Consider the following 22,641-nt stretch of genomic DNA (forward strand, 5'->3'; position numbering starts at 1 on the left):
TACTCTCCACTTCTTGCCTTGCCATTTTCCTCAGAGATCTCAGTATTCATCTTGTTTTGACCCTTCCAAGAATGACCACATTTTGCCTCAACCTTCTCAACTGCAAAAGCCTCCTTTTCCCCACTATTTCAACAAATACCAGCCTAGTGGCACATATAATATATTTCAGGATCTGAATTCCACTTCCAAACCAAAACCTTCTCTCTTGAAAAACATTGTACTAAGATGAATAGAATATTGGATTTGGAAATAAGTTCATATCCCACCTCATAGATTGATGAACTATGCACACCTGGCAAGTCCTTTAACCTTTCAGAGCCTTAGTTGCTCATCTGTCAAGTGGGAATAATACTCCCTTCAGAAACGGTGGGAAGAAAGCACTTCCAGATCTTAAAATACTCTATAAATATGTTCTTATAGTCCTCATATATCCAATCCTCACTTTCACATCAAACATATTCTTTGCTTTTGTTAAAACCTCAGTTCCCTGAATCCATAGGTATCCTTTTAGTCCATCTTTTCAGTTCATCTTATCTTGCTTCTAACCCAGCTATAACAACCTAGTGTATACCTCTCACATTAATGTTTCCTGACCCACTCATTACTTTAGGATCTTTTTTCACCTCAATCTGCCATTCTTGACATATTCTCACTTTTTGCTAACCTTCATCCTCTGATTTCCTTATCCTTGCCCCAGAGCTGCCAAACATCCCTCAAAAGAAAATCAGAAAATCTAAATGATCCACTGCATATTTATAGTACTTCCCACAAACAGGGGCTTACTATAGCTTAGCATTGCTTTTGCTTTATACTTATCAGCATCTTCTCATTTCTCACAATGATCATTCAAAGATTTTTTAAATCTTTTTTTTTCTCTACTATATCTACATCCTTTGCATTTATAGCAAATGATCTAAATTTCTCCTTCACTGAGAAGACTGAGGCTATTTAAGTTACTCTAACAAAATTATATAGAAATAGAAGTTCTTACAAAGACACCTACCAATTTCTTTTCCTTGAAAGGCATTAAAACTGTAAAATTGTTCCTACGACTCAAGTGAACCAAGGCTCAGACCTCTAGCTGCCTCAATTAAAAAACAAAAACTCAGAAACATAAAGAGCTTCTCCTGTGCACTTTGGACAAGTAGCTACATGAGCAATTCCAAGAAAATTACATTCAACAAAATTAGTGTCTTATCTTTGTTTAATATCCTTCCCTTCCTATGACTAAATAAATACCCTTTTGCTTTTTTATTGGTTGGATTATGAGTGTCTCATTTTAGACTAATCTCAAACTTGAGCTACCAAACAGCAACGGTCAATCTTAGCTTGCTCTAGATCATCCCATCCTAGGGTTCATTAGGTAGTACTCATTCAAATCTGTCTGACCCAACCTCTGGAGCATCTTTTCTCCCACAGTTGTCTAAGGAGTTAAGAAATATACTATTTTCCTCCCATTTCCATTTCTTCTGTGTTTCATTGTAACTAGCTTAGTTCATTCTATTGGCAATCACTTTTGCATTTGTGTAATCATCCTCTTTCTATTACATCCTTAATTCCTTTCCTTTTTCCACCTTTTACTAAGTGTTGACCAGTTTTCTTAATTTATTTTTCTCTATTTGTTCCATTTTTGAGCCTGTATTTTTAATATTTCCTATAGAATTTAAGGTATAGGGACTATTTGTCCCTTTTCTTTTATTATCACTATTGTTTTGCACAATGTCTTATTCATAGCATTCAGGTGCTCAATAAATTACTGAATTTATTTCAGTCATATTTTGATTCTTAAGCAGAACGTTATAGTAACGTATGTTATGTATACCATCCTGTTATGATTTTATCTGTAGGAAAAAGAATGTCCCAGACACCTAATTATAGATTCAGTCGTTTCAATACCATGACAAATATTTAATAACATGTAAAAGTTTATAGTATTAAAAGTGATATGACATTGGGAGAATAGATAATGTGTAATATACACATTACAGTACTCCTACTTAGGACTTATAAAATTACCTTGTGTTAAAAAAAAGTTTTAAGCAGTTTGAGTCTTTTGTATAAGAGAAAGGCAGTGCTTTTAAAAAGAAAGATATGGAAAAGATGGTTGGAATAAAGATGACATACACCATGTGGAGGTAGAAAAAAATGGAGCATGTATAAGAAAATCAAGTTTGTTTTGCAAAGTCATGTTGCTTAGCTAAAGAGGAGAGTGTAATTAGAGATGAAGCTAGATGTATCTAGGTAGTTGCTGGAGTTCCTAAAGCCTTTGATCAGTGTACAAATTGATGCAAAAGGCAGGTTTTATTATTATTTTCATTTGTTTGGTTTTTGCTTTGTAAAACATGCTATGAGGATAATTTTTTTTATAATGCCTTATTTTCAAAATACATGTAAAAAGAGTTATCATTCATCCTTGCAAAATCTTGTGTTCCATATTTTCCCCACTCTGTCCCCCAGACAGCAGGTATCCAATATGTGTTAACATGTGCAGATCTTCTATACATATTTCCACAATTATCATGCTGCACAAGAACAATCATATCAAAAATGAAAAAAAGGAAAAAAAAACAAAAAGCAATCAAACAACAATAAAAAGGTTAAAATACTATGTTGTGATCCACATTTAGTGCCCATAGGCCTCTCTCTGGGTGCAAATGGCTCTCTCCATCACAAATCTATTGGAATTAGCCTGAATCATCTCATTGCTGAAAAGAAATACAGTCATCAGAATCGATTATTGCATAATCTTGTTGTCATGTTCAATGATGTCTTGGTTCTACTCACTTCACTTAGCATCACTTCATGTAGGTCTCTCCAGGCTCAAAAGGCAATTAAAAAAATTTCAGTAAAAAAATTATTTGATCAGAGTGGTGTTGTGATATGGGAGCCACCTGCCAGTGTCTACTGGAAGTCTAACTCAGACCTGTGGAATGGATCTCTTCATGTGGGAGGACGAGGAGGACGAGGAGGACGAGGAGGACGAGGAGGACGAGGAGGACGAGGAGGACGAGGAGGACGAGGCAGTTATGTTGTCTGACCTCTCTCCTCTTCCTTCTATCTCCAATTTATTTCATTCCCAGTCCACAAGTAACACCTGTATCAGCAAAGGCTGCCTTGCAACTCCTTCAGATGTTATGATTCACAGCTGTGGAGGCTTTTGGAAAATTGACCTGCAGTGGTACTTGCCAGCATTGCTCATTATTATAGATAAAATAGATTGAAGGGAGAACAGGCCAGAAGCAGGACCCAGGATAGGCAAAAAATCACAGTGCTAATGAATATGGACATATGTCCTGGAAACTTGACATAGGAATGGACCCCTTTTCTCCATAGCCTATTTGTGAGCCATAGATCTATGAGGTTGGTAAAAGGCAAAAAAGCATTTTGTCTTAAGTGGCAGGAACCCAGAAGGCCTTGGATTTCAGTCTGTCTGTTGTAAAGATGAAAGCTCTTGGCATAAAACTTTATTTGGAACATTAATTGAGGGACAGCTTGCTGTCAAAGAATGGTTAATCTGCAGTAGAGCTCATTACTGCTCACAGATGCACCCCACAGACTTTTGAAACATGGATGAGTGTTAGCCAGATGCCGAAAGTGTCTCTTCTAAACTATTGATCTATGCAGCATTTTTTCTTTTTTCTTTTTTTTAAGAAAGAAAAGAAAAAGAAAGATTACATTTGATTTTATATCCTGTGAATGGAAGATTTCAAAACTGAATCCTTCATCAGTATCAAATGATTTAGATAAAGCATTATGAGCCTCTTCGAAACTAATTATATTATATGTGGTAACAGTTATAGCTCACATAAAACAAGGTACTGTTGCCCTGTCACATCACTAGATTGGGACTCAGAAGTCCCAGTTTCTTGTTCTAAATCTGTGCTTTAGGTTAGGAGAATTTCTTTTCTGCCAAACTCTCCCACAAACTAGCTTTATAATCTTGGGTCAGTAATTTTACCTCTTTGAATCTGTTTCCTCACCTGAAAAATGAACAAGTTGAGTATGATCTCAAAAGATCCCCTTCAGCTCTATGGTTCTGTGACCTAAATCATTTATGCTAAATAATTATGCAATAACTTGATACTTTTCTAGCTGTTCTTTTTCTTTCCCATAAAGAAATATAAATTTTGATTACCATGTAAAATGACAGAATATAGTACAGGGAGAAAAAAGCAACTTGATAGCATAAATAGGGGGAGGGATTCATGTGGATTACCATCTTGATCACATATGGTCAATACACTTAAGAACTTTTGAAGCTTTATGGAAATGTAGTTGCCCAACACAGTGGGTGAAGTTTTTGTATTATTTCTACATGAAGCATCGATATATGAGGTAAAATATTCTTCTGACAGTTTAAGTTTCTGTAAAGTGTTGATTGTCCATATTTAAAGGAAAAACTACATCAATTTCAATGTGTTTCACCTCATTAAAAGGTTGTTATCCATCTCAGGGGAACATTTATTGAAATTAAAGGCTATTACACTTGGAAAAAAAAGCTAGATGCAATTAAAGGGCAAGCCAGAACCTTCATAGCTCCCTGCATTTCTGTGTAGGCTAAAGGTGAAGGCACAATTTGGAATTTTCAAATGATGTTTGTGTGTTCTCTGAATTCAGGTTCCCACTCTCCCCCAAACAGGGTGCACTTCTTGTTAACCATTTTTCATTTACTTTTTGTAGAAAGGTTACCCTTTGCAGATGCCTATAGGTACCTCTAAAAAGCAGCAATTAATTAGCTAATTTATGTCCTGATTATCTAACCTGGTTGATTCTACCTTAATTTCTTAGGTTTCACATACCTAGATTTATTTTCCCAAATTCTAATCTAAGATAGTAGATTTCAAGGCTGCCTTGTGGAGCAGGGGCAAATATTCAAGAAGTATGGGAATATAATTCCTAGCATGTTCACACTTAAAGCAGTAATTCTTTAGGTAATTATGGGGGAGGGGGTGGAGAGAGGGAGAGTATACATACATACATATATATAATATTCACATTCTCTGTTAATGACACAGCATAAAAGTAAAGTTGGGGGGGGGGGCTATTAAATAAAATCTCATTCTGTGTTGCTTGAGAATAAAATGTTCCATACAGGTAAATTGTTCAGATAATTAAAGCTTATCCCTTAGCATCAAAAACAATTTTATTTAAAAGCATTTTTGAAAGAACTCTTTTAAAAATGTACCACCTTGCCTTCTCAGCCAGAGTGTACTGAACACATAATTTAACCTTTTCATAATGAATTAGCATCCTTGTTATGAACTTTAGTCACTGTACTGTCTTATAACAATGATGCTTCTCGGGACTTTTGAGCTCTGTGATGATAATAATAATTATAACAATAGCTGCGTATCTAGAAGGACCAGCAGTGGTTCAGTAGAAAAAAACACCAAATTTGGAGAAAATTACTCTGATTTTGAATCTCAGTGCTGTCTCTTATCAACTTTTAAGATGGACATTTGAGTTGTCTGGGCCTGAGTTTAATCATCTGTGTAATAAAAGATTCTAATTTTATGCCCTCTAAGCTCATAGCTCTAAATCTATGATCCTAGTGCTTTGCAGTTTAAACAATGCTTTGTATACATTATCTCATTTAATCTTTGCAACAAGGTTGTGAGGTAGGCTTCCCTATTTTATAGAAAAGGAAATTTAGTACAAAATAGTTTAAGTGAGTTATGTAAAGCTATTTGACCCTATATCAAATTTTATGCTTTTTGCATTTGTCTACTTTTTGGTTTTTCTGTCTCCTAGATTCTATGCTTTAAAGATGTTAATTATCACTGCTATCAATGCACCTGCATTGAGCTGTAATCCTTCCACTTCTTCTATACTTTTATGCTTTAAATCAATCCTAGAAAACAGGTGAACAAATGTTTTTAAGATCAAAATTTTCAAAAGTAGCTCATAAGAGAGATCTAAGGGACTCTCCTGTGGTAAAGTTCACGAATAAAGTAATACCTTCTTGTTCCTCAGAACTGGCACTCCATTTCATACCTTTGTGCTTTTAACATTAACTGTCCTCCATGTCTGGAATTCTCTCATAATTAATAAAATAAAAGAGTTAAGGAAGTAGAAAGATTCAAAGATAATCTTGAAAATTACTGCCTATTTTTGGGTAGGAAAACATGGTCAGTTGCCATAGAGAGTTCAATAAAGATGAGGATTGAAAAAGCCCTCTTTGGATTTGGCATCTAAGAAATTACTGGGAATTTTTTTTTTTTTTCTTTTGCTGAGGCCATTGGGGTTAAGTGACTTGCCGAAGGTCATACAGGTAGGAAGTGTTTAGTGTCTGAGGCCAGATTTGAACTCGGGTCCTCCTGACTATAGAGCTGGTACTCTATCCACTGCATCACCTAGCTGCCTCATTTACGGGGGATCTTAAAGATAGTTTTTGTAGAAGGGTAGAGGAAAGATTGAGGAGAAAGTGTAATGTGAAATTAGAGCTTTGGACCTAGCATTAGAAATCACTTAACACAAGGGATCCACAGCTACCACCAGGCCTGGAATCAGATTCAAAAATGGCATCAGACACTTCCTAGCTCTGTGATCCTAAGCAGTCACTTAAGCTTGTTTGCCTCAGTTTCCTCCTCTGTAAAATGAGTTGGAGAACAAATTCAATATCTTTACCAAGAAAACCCTAAATGTGGTTACAAACAGACACAACTGAAAGTGGCTGAAGAATATGCATAAAGCACCTTGGACATCTTAAGCACTTAAATGTGTTTATTGGATTACATTGAACTGACTGTCTCTTCCTTTTTAAAGACATTTAGTATTGAAGAGATGGCAGAAGGCTGCAGGGAAGGCTTTTTAATTTTTAAGATTTATTTCTTTTTATAGACTTTTATTTTGGTTAACTAAAGTACACATATGTACTTTGTTTTTAAAATAAATTTTGATTGCTCTCTTTTTTCTTTTCATTCATTCACTTATTTATTTAATTGTTCATTCACCCATCCATTTATTTATTTATTCATTCATTTGTTTACAAAGCATATGCATGGGTAATTTTTCCAACATTGACCCTTGAAAAACCTTTTGTTCCACATTTTCCCCTTCTTCCCCCCCTTCCCCCACTTCCTCCCTTAACTGACAGGTAGTCTAATACATGTTAAATATGTTGAAATACATGTTAAATCCAATATATGTATACATATTTATACAGTTATCTTGCTGCACAAGAAAAATCAGATCTAGAAGGAAGGAAAAGAAAAACTTAGAAAGAAAACAAAATGCAAGCAAACAACAACAGAGTGAGAATGCTATGTTGTCTTCCATATTCTGTTCCCACGGTTCTCTCCCTGGGTGTAGATGGCTCTCTTCATCACTGAACAAGTGGAACTAGTTTGAATCATCTCAGTGTTGAAGAGAGCCACATACATCAGAATTGATCGTTGTATAGTCTTCTTGTTGACGTATATAATGATCTCCTGGTTCTGTTCATTTCACTTAGCATCAGTTCATGTAAGTCTCTCCAAGCCTCTCTGAAATCATCCTGCTGGTCGTTTCTTACACAACAATAATATTCCATAACATTCATATACCACAATTTATTCAGACATTCTCCAACTAATGGACATCCATTCAGTTTCCAATTTCTTGCCACCACAAAAAGGGCTGCCATAAACATTTTTGCACATGTGGGTCCCTTTCCCTCCTTTAAGATCTCTTTGAGGTATAAGCCCAGTAGTAACACTGCTGGATCAAAGGGTATGTATAGTTTGATAACTTTTTGAACATAGTTCCGAACTGCTCTCCAGAATGGTTGGATCCTCTCACAGTTCTACCAGCAATGTATCAGTGTCCCAGTTTTCTCACATCCCCTCCAACATTTGTTGTTATCTTTTTCTGTCATCTTAGCCAATCTGACAGATGTGTAGTATTATCTCAGAGTTGTCTTAATTTGCATTTTGCGGATGCTTTTAAATCCCAAGAAAACTTATCATTGGAAAATAGTGGGAGAGGGTCATCCTTGTCTCCAGTCAGGATGCATTGGACTTTACCCAGATGTCAGGCCTTGATATGGTCACGTAAACACCTTCTCAAATGGCATACAAGTTCTAATTTGCTTCAGAAGTAAAGTCGAACTGAGTACATACAATAAAATGAACATTGGTGTTTTTATTTGACATATATTTAGCAAAGCAGCTGCTGAAATTCAGTTGTTCACAGGCATATTCTGATTGACCATGCACTTATTTGTTCCTTAGGTATCTAGGGATTGCTGGAATGTTCTAAATATTTGAGATCAAATGCTGAGTTGTTTTTTTTTTTTATTTGACTTGTGAGACTGTTAGCTTGCTTAGAGAATGGTGTTAATGAAGCCAAAGTAAGAGATATGATTCACATAAGTGTTATGTAGCTTTGCACAAAGAAAAACTGTTCTGTAGGCGATAGGGACTCTTCAGTTCTGAACAGCTTTCTGGCAAATTTGTTTCATTTTACCAAGAGAGCCCTCTCAAGACAGTGCAGATGGCACTAGACAAGCCTATCACACTGCTGGAAAAGCGACTCAAAGAATATATACTTTTGACAGCAGAGTAGTCTTAAATAACTGAGCACAACAGCCTGGTTTACTGAAGAGTTCATGAAGACAAATTTAAATGAATGCCAAGTATATGAAAAACACAAAGAGCTGTATGAGTGCCAAATGATCATATTGGGCTCAGTTTGTATTGAGCATTAAAATTTTAAGATGTTTTTAAAGAGAATATTGCCTAGACAGCTTGGGAAACATCAGAAATGTATTAGAAATCAGAAAGAGATTTAAAAACAAGGTTAATAGGGTGAAGAGAAAAGATCAGAACAACTTTTGAATGAGGATGATTTTTAAATTATTCTTATTATATTGGAGCTAGATGTAAAGGGGAGAATGGAGATTGTGTCCCAATGCATCATCATACTATAATTGTAACTGGAAGTTGATTTCTTGTTCTTGAAATAAGACATAAATGATCACATGAAGTATATTCACATGGATGCCAGTTACTGGTAAAGAGGGGGAAAACATCATAGGAAAAGTGATTTATAAAGATGCTTAGCATAATGGTAAAAGAGCAATGTATAAATCAAGAGTCTAGAAACTTATTTAGAAATGAAATCATCCAAAGTAATGAAAATTATCGATATAAAATCAGTTCTAAATCCTCAGTATATAATGATATAGTATGAATTATGTCAATGATACATGCTTTTAGTTTTATTTTTTGATTTTCATGTAGATTTTAAGATTGTTTGGATGGTAAGAAGCTTTATGCGTGGAGTAGAACTAATGTTATCAAGGAATAGAACTCTTCAGTATTAGAAATTTAAATGTAAGCTTGGGAATCAGGTGAGACCATCAGGAAATTATTCTGAAAAGAGGGAGTAAGTTAAATCAATGAGCATTTATTTAACAACTGTTATGTACCAAAAAATTAGCTGTGTAGATATATGTCTTATACATTATCGAGCAGTCACTACCTTCCTCATATGGCACTCAAACAATTGAGAAAGGGCAGTGAATGTGAGTGCTGATATGAGTGGAGCAACAACAAATCTGTGTAAGGGAAGTTTGTTTTGTCCGTTAGGCAGCATAGAATTGATGTTATTAAGATTTGACCCAGGAATGGGTACAACGAAAAAACGTATTTTAGGAAGATTATTATGGCAGAGCTGTCTAAGATAGATTGCAATGGAACGTAATTGAAAGCAGGGAAACAAGTTAGGCTGTTTTGGTACCTTCAGTGTGAAAATAGAATTAAAGTGTTAGTAGATATAGAAAGGAAGAAAAGAGGTAAGAAACTGCAAAGAGAAGAGGAAATCAACAAGACTTGAGAGTTATTTACAGAGTGCGTTGATAACAGCTGGCTCTCTGAAAATTCATGGGGTGTGTGTGTGTGTGTGTGTGTGTGTGTGTGTACGTACCTAGCTTCTTTCAGGATTACTATTGAATGAGATGAGGTGAGATCTTTCAAGACAGTTGTGAAAATCCAGTAAGGCTTCATCTACTTCAGAGTTTGAGTAGGCCTGAAGGACTTTGAGCATTGATCTAAAGGCATACCTAAATCCCCTTCCTGCTATCCTCCCATGACATCATTTTCTCCCTATTTCAGTCAGATATGGGCAACTATGTACTTATTGGTCAAGTTCAATTTCTTGGGCAGTTCCCACATTTAGAATGTGAGACCCTCAGCCATTGAGGATGAGGGTCAGTGGTGGGAGAGAGGGGATATTTGCTTTAGGGATTAAAGTGTTAACCTTGGCCCAAAAGGTGCTTCCTCCCTTCGATTGCCTGCTCTACAGGTGGGACACCCTTCTCGGGAGAACGTATAATAAACTTTGCTTTGCTTCTAGAGATCTCTCTAGCTTTTTTTTATTAAACGGTGATCCCTCACCATTTCTGAACCACACACTTCCTTTTTAAAAGGAAATTCCTCTTTCCTGCAACCAACCCCAGCAGAATAATTGGTACAACATTTGAGATTTCTCAAAGAGGATAAATATATTTTGTGCTATTATGCATTGATTTATAAATGTTGGCATTCCTGGAAACAGAGGTGCTCTCCCTGCCCCACTCCCCTTTAAATTCTATTGCTGAGGCCCACAGAGATGAAATGACTTGACTGCAGTCACATTAAGACATGAAATAATAAGAGTCAGGATTTGAATCCAGATCCTCTACCTTCAAATGTAAGCTATTTTTTCCACCCTATCATGTGTTTTGAATAGAATTATAAGTTTATTCACTGCTGTGTATTGCCTTACAGTGTTTCAGTTTAAAGTCATGTTATATATTATGTAAGTGTTAGATGTACATTAGACAAATTCTCAGAAGAGATACCTTATTGGTGTCTTATATGACCTGATAGTAGATGAGCTATGGAAATTGTGAGGATTTTTAGGTGTGATGTTTTCATTAAACTATAAGAAGGGAACAGCTAGTTAGCACAGTGGAAAGAGCACTAGCCCTGGAGTCAGCAGGACTTGGGTTCAAATCTGTCTTTAGACACTTAACACTTATTAGTGATATGACCCTAAAATCATTTAACCCCAGTTGCTCCACACACACACACACACACACACACACACACAAACACACACACACACACGACTTTAGAAGGGGAAATATCTGGAAATTGAGACATCTTCACAAAGGATGCACACACCTCACCTTTTGGGCCTTACTCTAGATAAGAATTTTTAAGCAGCTTTGTGTCATAAATCCACTTAAAGATCTGATAAAGCCAGCAGGCCCCTTTTCAAAATGTTTTGAAGAACATAAAATAAAATACAGAGATTAAAATAAATACAAAGAGCTTTTAAAAATGCTAAAATTAAATGAGGTAATCATTTTATATTAAGAACTCCTGTTTGAATGAAATGCATTACTTTATATTATAGTATTTTTACAACCAAATTTTGACTCCCTTGAAAAAGACTGAGGTAGTATGTATGAGCAATTTTTAAAAAGCTCTGGAAGTTTGAGGAAGAAAATGTCTTTGACCCCTAACTTGATATTATAGAAAGAACATTGAATTTGGAGTTAGAGAGCCTGGCCTTCAATCTTGTCTATACTGCTTACTACCTGCACTGTCTTGAACAAGGGACTAGAATTGGGTTTAGCTGCTGTATTTGTTTCTTTCTATCTTCTTTTGATATGTTAATCACTAATTCATTCATCATTCAGCAAGCATGTATTAAGCTTTATACTATGTGATAGGAACTATACTTAGCAACTTAAGATACAAAAAAGAGAGATACAATTAGTCATTAAGCAACTTATGGTCTCCCGTACTCTAAGGGAGGAAATAGTATATAGTATATAAAAAGATAACACTATGAAATATCTACAAAGCAAACATAAAGTAACTTTGGGGACTAACAACTATATTTATTAATACTGATTCATTTAAAGAATGAATAACAAATCCCTTTTGAAAAGCTGAGGAAAAGTTCAGCATTGCATAACTTGTATAATAGGTATGTTAAGGAACATGCTTAAATGAAGGGGCAGGTCAATTCTCCAAGAGCCTCTACAGCTGTGGATCATAACCTCTGAAAGAGTTGCAAAGCAGCCTTTGCTGACACAGGTGTTGTTTGTGAACTGGGAATGAAATAAATTGGAGGCAGAGGGAAGAGTAGAGAAGTAAGACAATACAACTGCCTCTCAGTCTCCTTGTATCATCATCATCCTCTCACATAAAGAGATCCATTCTACAGGTCTTGAGTTAGATCTCCAGCAGCCACTGGCAGGTGCCTCCTGTATCGCAACTTTGGTAGCCCCCATTTGAAAAATAAAATTTTTAATATGAAAGTGCTATATCTGGATCTGTGGTGTTACTGATTAGTCCTCCTGAACTTTAGCAAGAACTTAGCCAGTTAGGGCACAGCTCAATTCACAATTTATACCCACCATCTTCCACTTAGCCCTTGCTAAGTATAGTACGTATAGAATGAAACAGTTTGGGCTCATATGTTAGTTTTCTCTTCTTTCCAATCTTTGATACCCCCAAAATAAATAAATAAGTAAAACTTTTTAAGACCAAAATGCCTTGTAAATGCACTTTAGAATGATTATTGGATCATAGGATTTTAGAGCTTAGCAACTACTTTATCCACTTCATGATCTGGTTATAGAGATCAAACATATATACTTGAAAAATGACATAATAACACAAGTTTTAAATGCCAATGCAATACTAAGTGATATGTCACAATTATGCACAATACATGTAGTTAATTGCCAGATTTGTGGACTAGACCGTGGTGCTGACTGCAGAGGAGAAAGTAATTATATTGCATTGAAATATTCTCCAAAAGCTTCAGGAAGGAGATGATAATTATTCACGTTTATTGTGCTTTACAAGTTACAAAATACTTTCTTCATAACATATATGTGAAACAGTTCATGTTTTAAGGTCTCTATTTCATAGATGAGAAAGTTGAGGATCATTGAGACCCAAGTGACTTGCTCATTGTCACTCAACTAATAACAGAAACAAATCTGTGTCTTCTGACTCCAGATTCTATAGTCTTTCCATTATATTATGCTATCTCCCAGATGATACTGGAATTGAACTTTTTAAAAAATGAGTAAGTTTAGCTAGAGAGAAAAACATTTAAAAACTTCTGCAATTAACAATAGCCTCTCCCAACTGTCAGTCTTTTACTTGGTACTTACATTGTTCCCATTCACAAATATGCAACAACTCTCAGCAACTTTACAAATATGCATTTCAGAAAAGAATTCCCTTATCCTTGATCAGGGTGTGTGTGTGTGTGTGTGTGTGTGTGTGTGTGTGTGTGTGTGTGTGTGTGTGTGTGTGTGTGTGTGTGTGTGTGTGTGTTTAATAAAATAGAAGAGTGAGTCCTTAAATGGTGACCTTAAAAGTAAGTAATTTTTTTTGGCAACAATTATGCCTATACATTTAGCCATCTCTGACGTTAGATATGACTTTTATTTTCTTCCTCTATAAATATTATTAATGATAGTTGATATTTATGCTATTTTCAAGCCCTTTATATTCATTATCCATCATTTGAGCCTCACATCAACCTTGTGAGGTAAGTACTGTACTACAGATATTATTATCTTCATTTTAAAGATGAAGAAAGTGACCCTTAGACAGATTAAGTGAACTGCCTATGGCTACATAGCTAGTTCATATCAGAGGCAAGACTAACCAGGCTTGCTTGTCTTCAAGTTCAACATGCCTCCATTACACTCTGCCATCTGGTATCATGAATATTATAAGTGCCTTTCTATATAGGAAAGAAAAAGATCGGAGTATTTTAAAATATTAAAACTTCAAAGATTGTTTATAAAATTATTCCCCTAAACCTGGTAATGTAGCCAACATATTACAGAATTAAAATTATCTTCCTGGGCCATTTCACTGTCCTGGGTCCTCTTCTCTTTTTTCTTATAGTATATCATTTGATGATCTCCTTAGCTTCTCTGGATTCAGTTATGATCTCTATGCAGATTATTCCTAAATCTATCAAAAAATGTCTATTCCTAATCTCTCAAACCCTAGCTTTACCAACTGCCTTTTGGATATCTAGTGTTGAAGTCCCATAATTATTGCAGACTCAAAAAATACAAAACAACTCATTACTTCCCCCCCCAAAAAAAACCAAAACAAAACACCCCTCTCTTTCCCAAGTTTCCTCTTATTGTCTAGGGTCTCACCATTCCTTCAGCCATCCAAGTTCTCAAATTCTGTATCATCCTCAGTGTCTCAGGGTCATTCACCTGACATCCAGCCAAATCCCATCATTCTACCTTCACCCCACCTTTAACATATGTTTCCTTCTTTTAATTAGCCCAACCACCACCCTATTTCAGGCTCTTTGTCACTTCTCACCTAAACTAATTTTATAATATGCAATTTGGTCTCTGTCTCAACTCTTTCTTTATTCCAACCTATCTTCCATTCAGTTGCCAAGGTGATTTTTCTAAAATGTTAAGGTTGGCAAAGAGGCAGCCAGGCAGTGAAATGAATAGAGCACAGGCCTGGGATCAGACCTTGCTGATTCAAATCCAGCCTAAGAAGTGTACTAACTATGTGACCCTGGGCAAGTCACTTAACCCTATTTGCCTCAGTTTCTTCATCTGTAAAAGGATCTGGAGAAGAAGATGGCAAACCATTGTAGCATCTTTTCCACGAAAAGGCCCAACCAGAGTCATAAAGAGGCAAACACCATTGAAAAAAGACTCAACAACAGTCTGGCCAAATGACTCCCTTCTGCCCACCAGTTATCTTATACTGTATTGTCTTCTACACCTGCAAAATTTCAGCAGTATTGACTTAATTGCAGTCCTCATGGAATGCCCCTCATAATCTACATACCTCCACCTTGGTGGCTCCCATGAAATGCTCGCCCCACCCTCACATCTGCCTCTTAGTTCTTTGACTTCCTTGAAGACTCATCTCAAATCCCATCTTTTCCAGGAGGGCTTCTCAAGTCTCCTGCTGCTAATGCCTCTTCTTTTCCGAGTATTTATTCTGCATATCTCTTGTGTGTCTAGTCCTGCCTCTGTGAGCACATATGTTCCCCAAGAGTCCAAGCTACCTTTCTTTGCCGTTCACGCATTTTCATTATTTCAGACTCTTCACAGCCACATTTGAGCTTTTCTCTGCAGATCCCAGCCTGGTTTGCTATTTCTTTCTCCAGCTTATTTTACAGATAGAGTGAGGGCACACCATTAATATGTGTCTGAGGCCAGAGGTTAAGTTAGGTCTTCCTGATTCCAGGCCTGGAGTTCCATCTTCACCTGGCGGGTGCTAAATAAGTACTAATTGACTGACTTCTCTTCAGGGCTTAGGCCCCAGCTCATCAAGAATTGAAGATTCTAAGCTAGGAAAGGATTGAGGATAGAAGTTCTACTCTAGAATATCTTGAGTAAAAACCAAAAATGAGCACTTGCTATATCATAAATGTACTACATACGTATACCACACATATACCACACTTATTGAAGCTACACTGTTGATCCTTCACCACTTGGGGTCACCAACTCTATTTTTGGATCCCCCATGGCAAGATGACTTTTAGGCCAGCCAGCCAGCCAGTTACCTAGTTATTCAAGCTGCTTTCTCAGCAACCTAAGATAACTGGTCAGAGTCTCTGTAAGGAGAGGTGTGCCTTTCCTGTCAGACAGTCAGTTTTCAAAACCATTTTTTAGCAACTTTTAAAGGCCAGCTTCTGCATAATTGATCATCCGACCATGTAATCAAAAAATTCAGTCATAAAAGAGCTGAAAATAGCAAATCTAATATCAAATAATCTAAATTTGCCACCAACAGATTAATGTGATGATTGTTTATTTACAAATGGATCCTTTACAAGGGAATTGATATTGAAATTCTTTCTTAAAAGGAATTAAAACATGCTTTTCTTACTTATTTGAAATAGCAGTGTGATGAAGTAAAACATGGATTTGGAGGTAAAAGAGCTGTGTTTGAATCCTAGTGCTTCCTCTCTTTTGATTCAGCTCCTCTCCCTCCCTTGGCCTCAGTTTTCTCATTTCTAAAATGAAAGGGTTGTGCGAAATAATCTCCAAAAGGTCTAAATACTATTAAACATTTTATACACAGCTTTTCTAGACCATATCTGTTGTGGTAAAATTTATGTCCAAGTAAAGAAACTTTAAAATCTTTGGAAAGCAGTCTGTTAAAAATTATTTTTCTATTACTTTGATCTTAAGATCTCCATTCTCCTTTTTTTTTTTTTAAACTTATGTGAATTTTACATTATGGTACCTTAAAAATATTAATATAATAGGTTGAGGAGACCACTTCATTAATTTTGTAAGGCCCATGGCCTCCCTGGGAACTTAAAAGCTAGTCCTTTTAACCTGAACACTAAAAATAACATTTCTTAATGTATACACTCATGTAAAATGCATTCGCATTTAGCCCTAGAGTTCCACTGGAATTCCCTCAATACTGGTGAGGTTATATTGTCTATTGTCTGGATGTCATAAGGCCATTTTGCACGAATGACCTTTCCTAAAAATATATGTTTTAAGACATTAAGGAGATTAATTCATAGAATTCTACATTATTTCATTTCTAAGTGAACTTGATTCCCCTTCAGGAAAGAGGGCTGCCTTAAGGGCATGTAAAGACAACTTAAATGACTTTTTCCTTTTTACCCTTTCCCCCATTCAGGGCTGGTGAAGACTCTTTATCTCCATCTGTATCTCACAAGTCCTTGGAAGGGTTAGTCATGGGGCTAATATGAAGCCCTCCACAGCTTCTCCTTAGAAGGTATATATACCTACCTCACAAATTTGTGGTGAGATCATGTCTATAAAGTTCTTTGCAAATCATAAAGTGCTATATATGTCAGCTTCTATGACACACACATATTTCATGTGTCTGTATGTGTATATGTGCGCACAGTGTGTGTGTGTGTGTGTATATATATATATATACACAAATACATATATATATATATATATATATCTGTGTGCACATCTGTTTAATTTAATTTTATTTTATTGTGTATATGTGTATGTGTGTTTTCCCCTGAAAGGATCAGAGCTGGGATGTATGTGACTTTAAAAGACTTTCCTGGGAAGGGAATGTTATGACCATGAAATATAAGTGTATGTTTTTCCTTCTCCCTATGGACATTAGTGGTAATTTTTCTCCCCCAGCATAAACTGGTCTAGAATGTTGTGTTAGGATTGGGAAGAGGAAAAGTGGGCTACAGAAAATTTGAAGAAGTATTTTGAGAGTGAAGGCTTTAAAAAATAATTAAAGAACGCCTTCATTATGGCAAATGAAGAAACTTGTTAGATTGTTCTTTGATCTTGGGAACTGAGGGGAGTTTCTTCCCTGCCTTTAGTTAGATTTAGGTTAGGTGTTTATAATAACAACAATGCATATATATTTACATAGTGTTCTATTTGTGTTGTTTTCTTTGGTCTTCAAAAAAGCCTTGTTGTTCAAGGGTTACTGTGCCCATTTTGGAGTTAAGGAAACTGGACTCAGTATAAAGTTATTAAGTGGAAGAGGTGGAATTTGAACCCATACCTTTTGACTTAAAGGCAGTATTTTTCTAGATATTGTTACTTCTCCTCTGCTTAAGCTTTGGAGCATTCAATTGTATTTAATTCTTTAATAAGAATTTACTTCTTTAATTGTTAATTACTAAAAGGGAGTACTCTAGTTTTATAGCACATGTCAAATCTTAATACAGTGTACAGCACAGAATTGGTTGTTCTAAATGAGATACAAATGTTTTGTGAGCAATAAGGAATTTAGCAGTTTAATAACCCAAATAACAGTGAGTTCATTTTAACAGCTTAAGTAGATGTCATATTTTGAACATTGAACCTATCCATTCAACAATTATATATATATTTACATTTCTTTCTCCTGGGTCTCTAGGATTTGATGATCATTTAACAATTTTTATCATATTTAATGATACATTTATATTCATGTTCAGCTGTTTCTGTCAAATAATACTAATTAGCAAATAGTTATTAGTAATAGTAAGCAACCCTAGAAATCAGGTTTTTAAAAATGTCTGCCAGAACAGAAGTGTTATATTAACATAATTCTATTCCTAATTTCTATTCTCATAATTATTCCAGATGAAGCATCTTAAAAAAAAAAAAAGAAAGTTCTTGCATCAAAGTATTTGTCTTAGTTGACAAGTTGGAAAAATGCAAATTTAATCATTATTGAATATATGTGTTTAGTTTTATTTGGTCCTCTCTGAGTAAATCTTAAGTTTTTCTTATCTTAATTGGTTTTTCCATGTTGGTCTCTTTGCCTCTATACCAAAATGTTGATTTTCCAAGGGCATTCGCTACAATCAGTGTTATAGTGTAGTTCGTGCTTTGACCAATATAAGAACTGATCTTCAAATACAGTATCACAAATTTACAGAATCAAACTGGTGAATTTTCTGGTTTGTTTCTTTTAATAATCAACATTTCAAGAGTAAAAGGTTAGTAATTTTTGAGTGATCTGGATTTTTGACAAATTTTTTTGTACTTGTTTTACTTGGTTACAGGGTTTGGTGGGCTATTACACCATTCATAAAGGCTTTGTTGATACAATGCCAAAACAATCAGCAAAAATTCAGTCATGTTCTTGGCAAATGACAACTGCTCTGCCAAATTTTTGAAACAATTAGTGAGTTGTGTTTGGCATCCTTTTAGACATACTGTTAGAAAGAAATAAGGAAGTAACCCAATTGCTATGACAAGGCTTCCAGTTGCTGTGACATCTCATTTTCTAGTTATTCACTATTCAGGAAGTCTGTCATTGTTCTGTAGGCAATCCCATCCAGTGACATATATCATAGTCCATTCTCTGCAGTCAATATTTCAGTTACTCCTTGATTGTATTTCAAAAATCTGTGGAAGCTTTTGCTAACTGTTTGTCCTGTGAATACCATTTTGTAAAGTATAACAACTTTAGTAACCATGACATTAATGGCATTCTATGATTCTAAAATGAACCAGTCAGTCAGAAGTCAGATTTTTTTGGCAGTATAGATCTCAGTTTGTTCATTTATAAAATGAAAAGATTGCATTAGATGATCTATTTAAGTCCTTTCTAGTGCTTAGAATATTTTTATTATATTGTGGGATATTTTCATTCTCTTTCTAAATTTGATATCATGTAGACATGGCCTGATTTTTGGTGGTTTTCAGATTTAACAGAATAGATGGCTTTGTATCAAAAAACTAGCCATAAAGCCTGTATTTTCATTTGAATTACATGACAAGATTGTATATGCTTTCAAAAAGTATAGTCTATATTGTTTTATACACACACATACACACATATTTATAAACTATTATGTAGCTATTACTCCAATTGAGAAAACATATGTTTACTCTCCCCACTCCCAAAGGTAAAATATAGACGATGGGAATAAATTAAACTACATTAAGGTGTTGGATTGTTATATATTTAAGATGTGAAAAGGAGCAGAAAGGATATTGGGCTTTTAAACCTTGATGACCAAATGTATGTGTTTCATTTTCACGTAAGAGAAAGGCTTTATTTGGATTCATGTATATTAAAGACTTGAAGACTTTGAGAGGGTTAGGGATCATTGGATAAGAATGCTGAACCTGAGTTCAAATGTGACCTCAGACATTTACTAGATGTGTTACCTTAGGCAAGTTATTTAACTAAGAGGTAGCTAGGTGGCCCAGTGGATAAAGTGTCATGCTTGGAGTCAGGAGGATAGGAGTTTGAAACTGGTCTGAGGCACTTAATATCTGTGTTATGTTAGATAAATCACTTAACCTCTGTATTCCTTAATCCATTGGAGAAAGATATGGCAAGCCATTCTAGTATCTTTGCTGGAAAACCCCCACAACATCAGCTTGTTATGGTCCTCAAGGTTTTGAAGAGCCAACTAAACAACAAAACAATATTAAAGATGCAAAATTTTATGGCTATTTTTGAACTTCTTTGAAATGTTAGTTCTCCAGCATCATCAGTATATGAAAATATACCATATAGAGAAAGATGCCCTAGAATGAATGTATATGGTGGGGTTTAGGAGTGGGGGGACAAACGTTATTCTGTCATTTCTACAGGTAATACCTGGGATACTGTCTGAGTAGATCAGCTTCCCACACTATTATATTATGCCTGATTTTTCCATATTATCAGAGTCTAGAGTTAGATAGACCAATAGTGCACATTGATGACTATGGAGAAGAAAATTGCTATAGGTAAAATAGAGTGATCATAGGTAAGCAAAAAGTATATCATAATACTTCTATTGAACTAGGAGGAGACAAGTTGTCCTGATAGATTGTAAGCCCTCTGTGGACAGATATGATCTTATTTTTCTTTGTGTCTCCCCTAGTGCATTGCACGTAGTAGGCACTTAGTAACTATTAGTTAAATGTACAAATGAACATGAAAAAGCAGCAATTTTACATGCAAGATCAAATCGAGCATTGAAACATTTGCTTTTGTGTTGACACCTCTTTTCTTGGGGGAAAAATAACTAGGAAAAGGCATTCCATTGATCAGTGATGACCAGTTATTGTTCCTTTTGTCAACAGGCAAGATGATGAATGAAGTTCTGGCATCGTCCTGTGTCCCAGGCCTTGTAGAATTAAGTGAGACGTGCTTCAAAGTTCTAATGTGCATCACATCGGATCTTGTTTAATGAAGCGTTAAAAGGAACCCATCGTTACATGTTGAGAAGGCTCTGTGCTTTTTTTATGCATTGTTTCTGATTGAATCCAGAGATTGCAAGCATGCCTCCCTGTATTGCCTGTTTGGAGCAGGTTTAATTTTATAAATTTTAAGCACAAACTCTATGAGTTTCTAGTTCATATTTGTTCTTTTGAGGATCATTCAGATGAACCAAGTTGCATCTGTAAGAGACATGAGCTTCTGCAGGCCCAGAATATATTGGGGTATAAACTGCAACTAACTCTTACTTGTAACATCGCCGCATATGTGTAATTGAAAGGACAGGTTGCAAGAGAAACTTCAGGGAAAAAAAGGTCCTATTTTGTTTGCAACAAGAACATTGTTACCACAATGATTTTAGTAAACCAAATCCTTTAATTGAACACAGCATGTGTAGACTGTGCAGTTCCTGAGTAGTGGCTATAACCCATTTATATTAGTGTCTTTCTTAGATTTCCCCCAACTCTTCAACGTCTTATGCTTTCATGAAATATACAGTTGGGAAAAACAATGGCAGGATTCAACATAGTCTTTCTGATATTTACCTCAGATCATCATTTCTTTTTAGTTGAAGTCAGGAGATATGGGTAAAGACTGAAAGGCATTGTGGGAGAAGAAAGCAATGATGATGAATGAACATAATACATTATGTAGTATACGTACTTTACAAGTATGTTCATTATTAACTTCATTTGCAGGGAAGAGACATAACAATTTTCTATGAGTATCCAAATGAGTATTAGGAGTTTCTGAGATCATCAGTATTCATTTTGCCTGTTGAATATCTACATAAAACAACACACACACACACACACACACACACACACACACACACACACACACCCTCTACTCAAAAAAAAACAAACATCTTTATCATTTTTGTTTTTTGCTCTGTCAAAAATTAAAGTGCTTGGAATGCTGTAGTCTGTGGTCTCTTGAAATCTGATCAATGAGAACCTAAAACTTTCACAGTATGCTGTCACTTTGGACCTTCATAATAAAAATGGAAATTCTCATTTTTTTGCTGTTAGTCGTTTATTTTCTATCATAGTTCTGTTATTGAAAATAAGAAATTGATCCATCTAGACTTATCCTTGGCTCTAACCCAGGAGCTATGCATTTGGGATTGATGACTATATCAAGTGGGCTTGGACACAGACATAAAAATTTATTCTATAGTGTCTTCATATAAAATGGAGGCATTTAGCAATCTCACACTAAATAATTGTACATTTGGTTCTGCTATGTGTCTGTATAAGCCGTTCTTTTTTTTTTTTAGAAGGGGGTTCCTTAAGAATTATGAAATTACAGGATTTCGGACTTTAAAGGGACAATAATGGATATCTCAACCTATAGCTAAAAATAATTTCCTCTCTAATGTAGCCGAATAAGAAATCATAAAGACTGCTTGAAAAACTCCACTGAGGGAAAATCTCCTAGGAAAGCTCTGCAGTTTGAGATAATTCTAGTTACTAGGAAACTGATCTTTAGATCACAATTAAATTTGCCTCTTTTGCATCCATTCTTCAATCATTGCTTCTAATTCTGCCCTCTAGACCCAAACAGAGCTAATATAATCTCTCTTCTACACAACAACTTTTTATGTACTTGAAGATATCTAGTGTGTCCCTTCTGAATCTTCTCTTCTTCAGACAAACACTCCCAGTTTCTTAAACTGGTCTTTATTTGACACAAATTGAAGATCCTTCATCATTGTGTCTATACTCCTCTGGATTCTCTCTAGTTTCTCAAAATTCTACCTGAAATCTGGTGTCAACAACTTAACGCAGCAATCCAGATGCAGTCTAACTAAGTGGTCCATCCTTCATACTGCTGTGAAAAAAGTCCTTCCTATTATCGATATGATGGTCATGTCATTCTTCTGCTTGGAAAAAACCATCAGTGGCTCCATATTTCCTTCACTGAGCAAACTCCTTTTCCTGGAATTAAAAGCTTTCAACGA

General features: G+C 35.5%; 1 protein-coding gene across 4 annotated transcripts in view; it reads left to right on the top strand.

Annotated features, from left to right (window-relative positions):
* SCAF8 (SR-related CTD associated factor 8) overlaps positions 1-22,641 on the top strand; it is a 265,897-nt gene that overhangs the window by 161,887 nt on the left and 81,369 nt on the right. For 2 of the 4 annotated variants that reach the window (XR_007953659.1, XM_051997983.1), the window contains one exon: positions 20,543-21,694. The exons of the other annotated variants lie outside the window; for them this stretch is intronic. The gene's annotated coding sequence lies outside the window, so the exon portion shown is untranslated. Of the gene's footprint in view, positions 1-20,542; positions 21,695-22,641 lie in introns of those variants that run through there. 4 annotated transcript variants of the gene reach the window in all.

The sequence above is a fragment of the Antechinus flavipes genome, chromosome 4 (assembly GCF_016432865.1).
Source record: "Antechinus flavipes isolate AdamAnt ecotype Samford, QLD, Australia chromosome 4, AdamAnt_v2, whole genome shotgun sequence".
NCBI classification, from domain to species: Eukaryota; Metazoa; Chordata; class Mammalia; order Dasyuromorphia; family Dasyuridae; genus Antechinus; species Antechinus flavipes.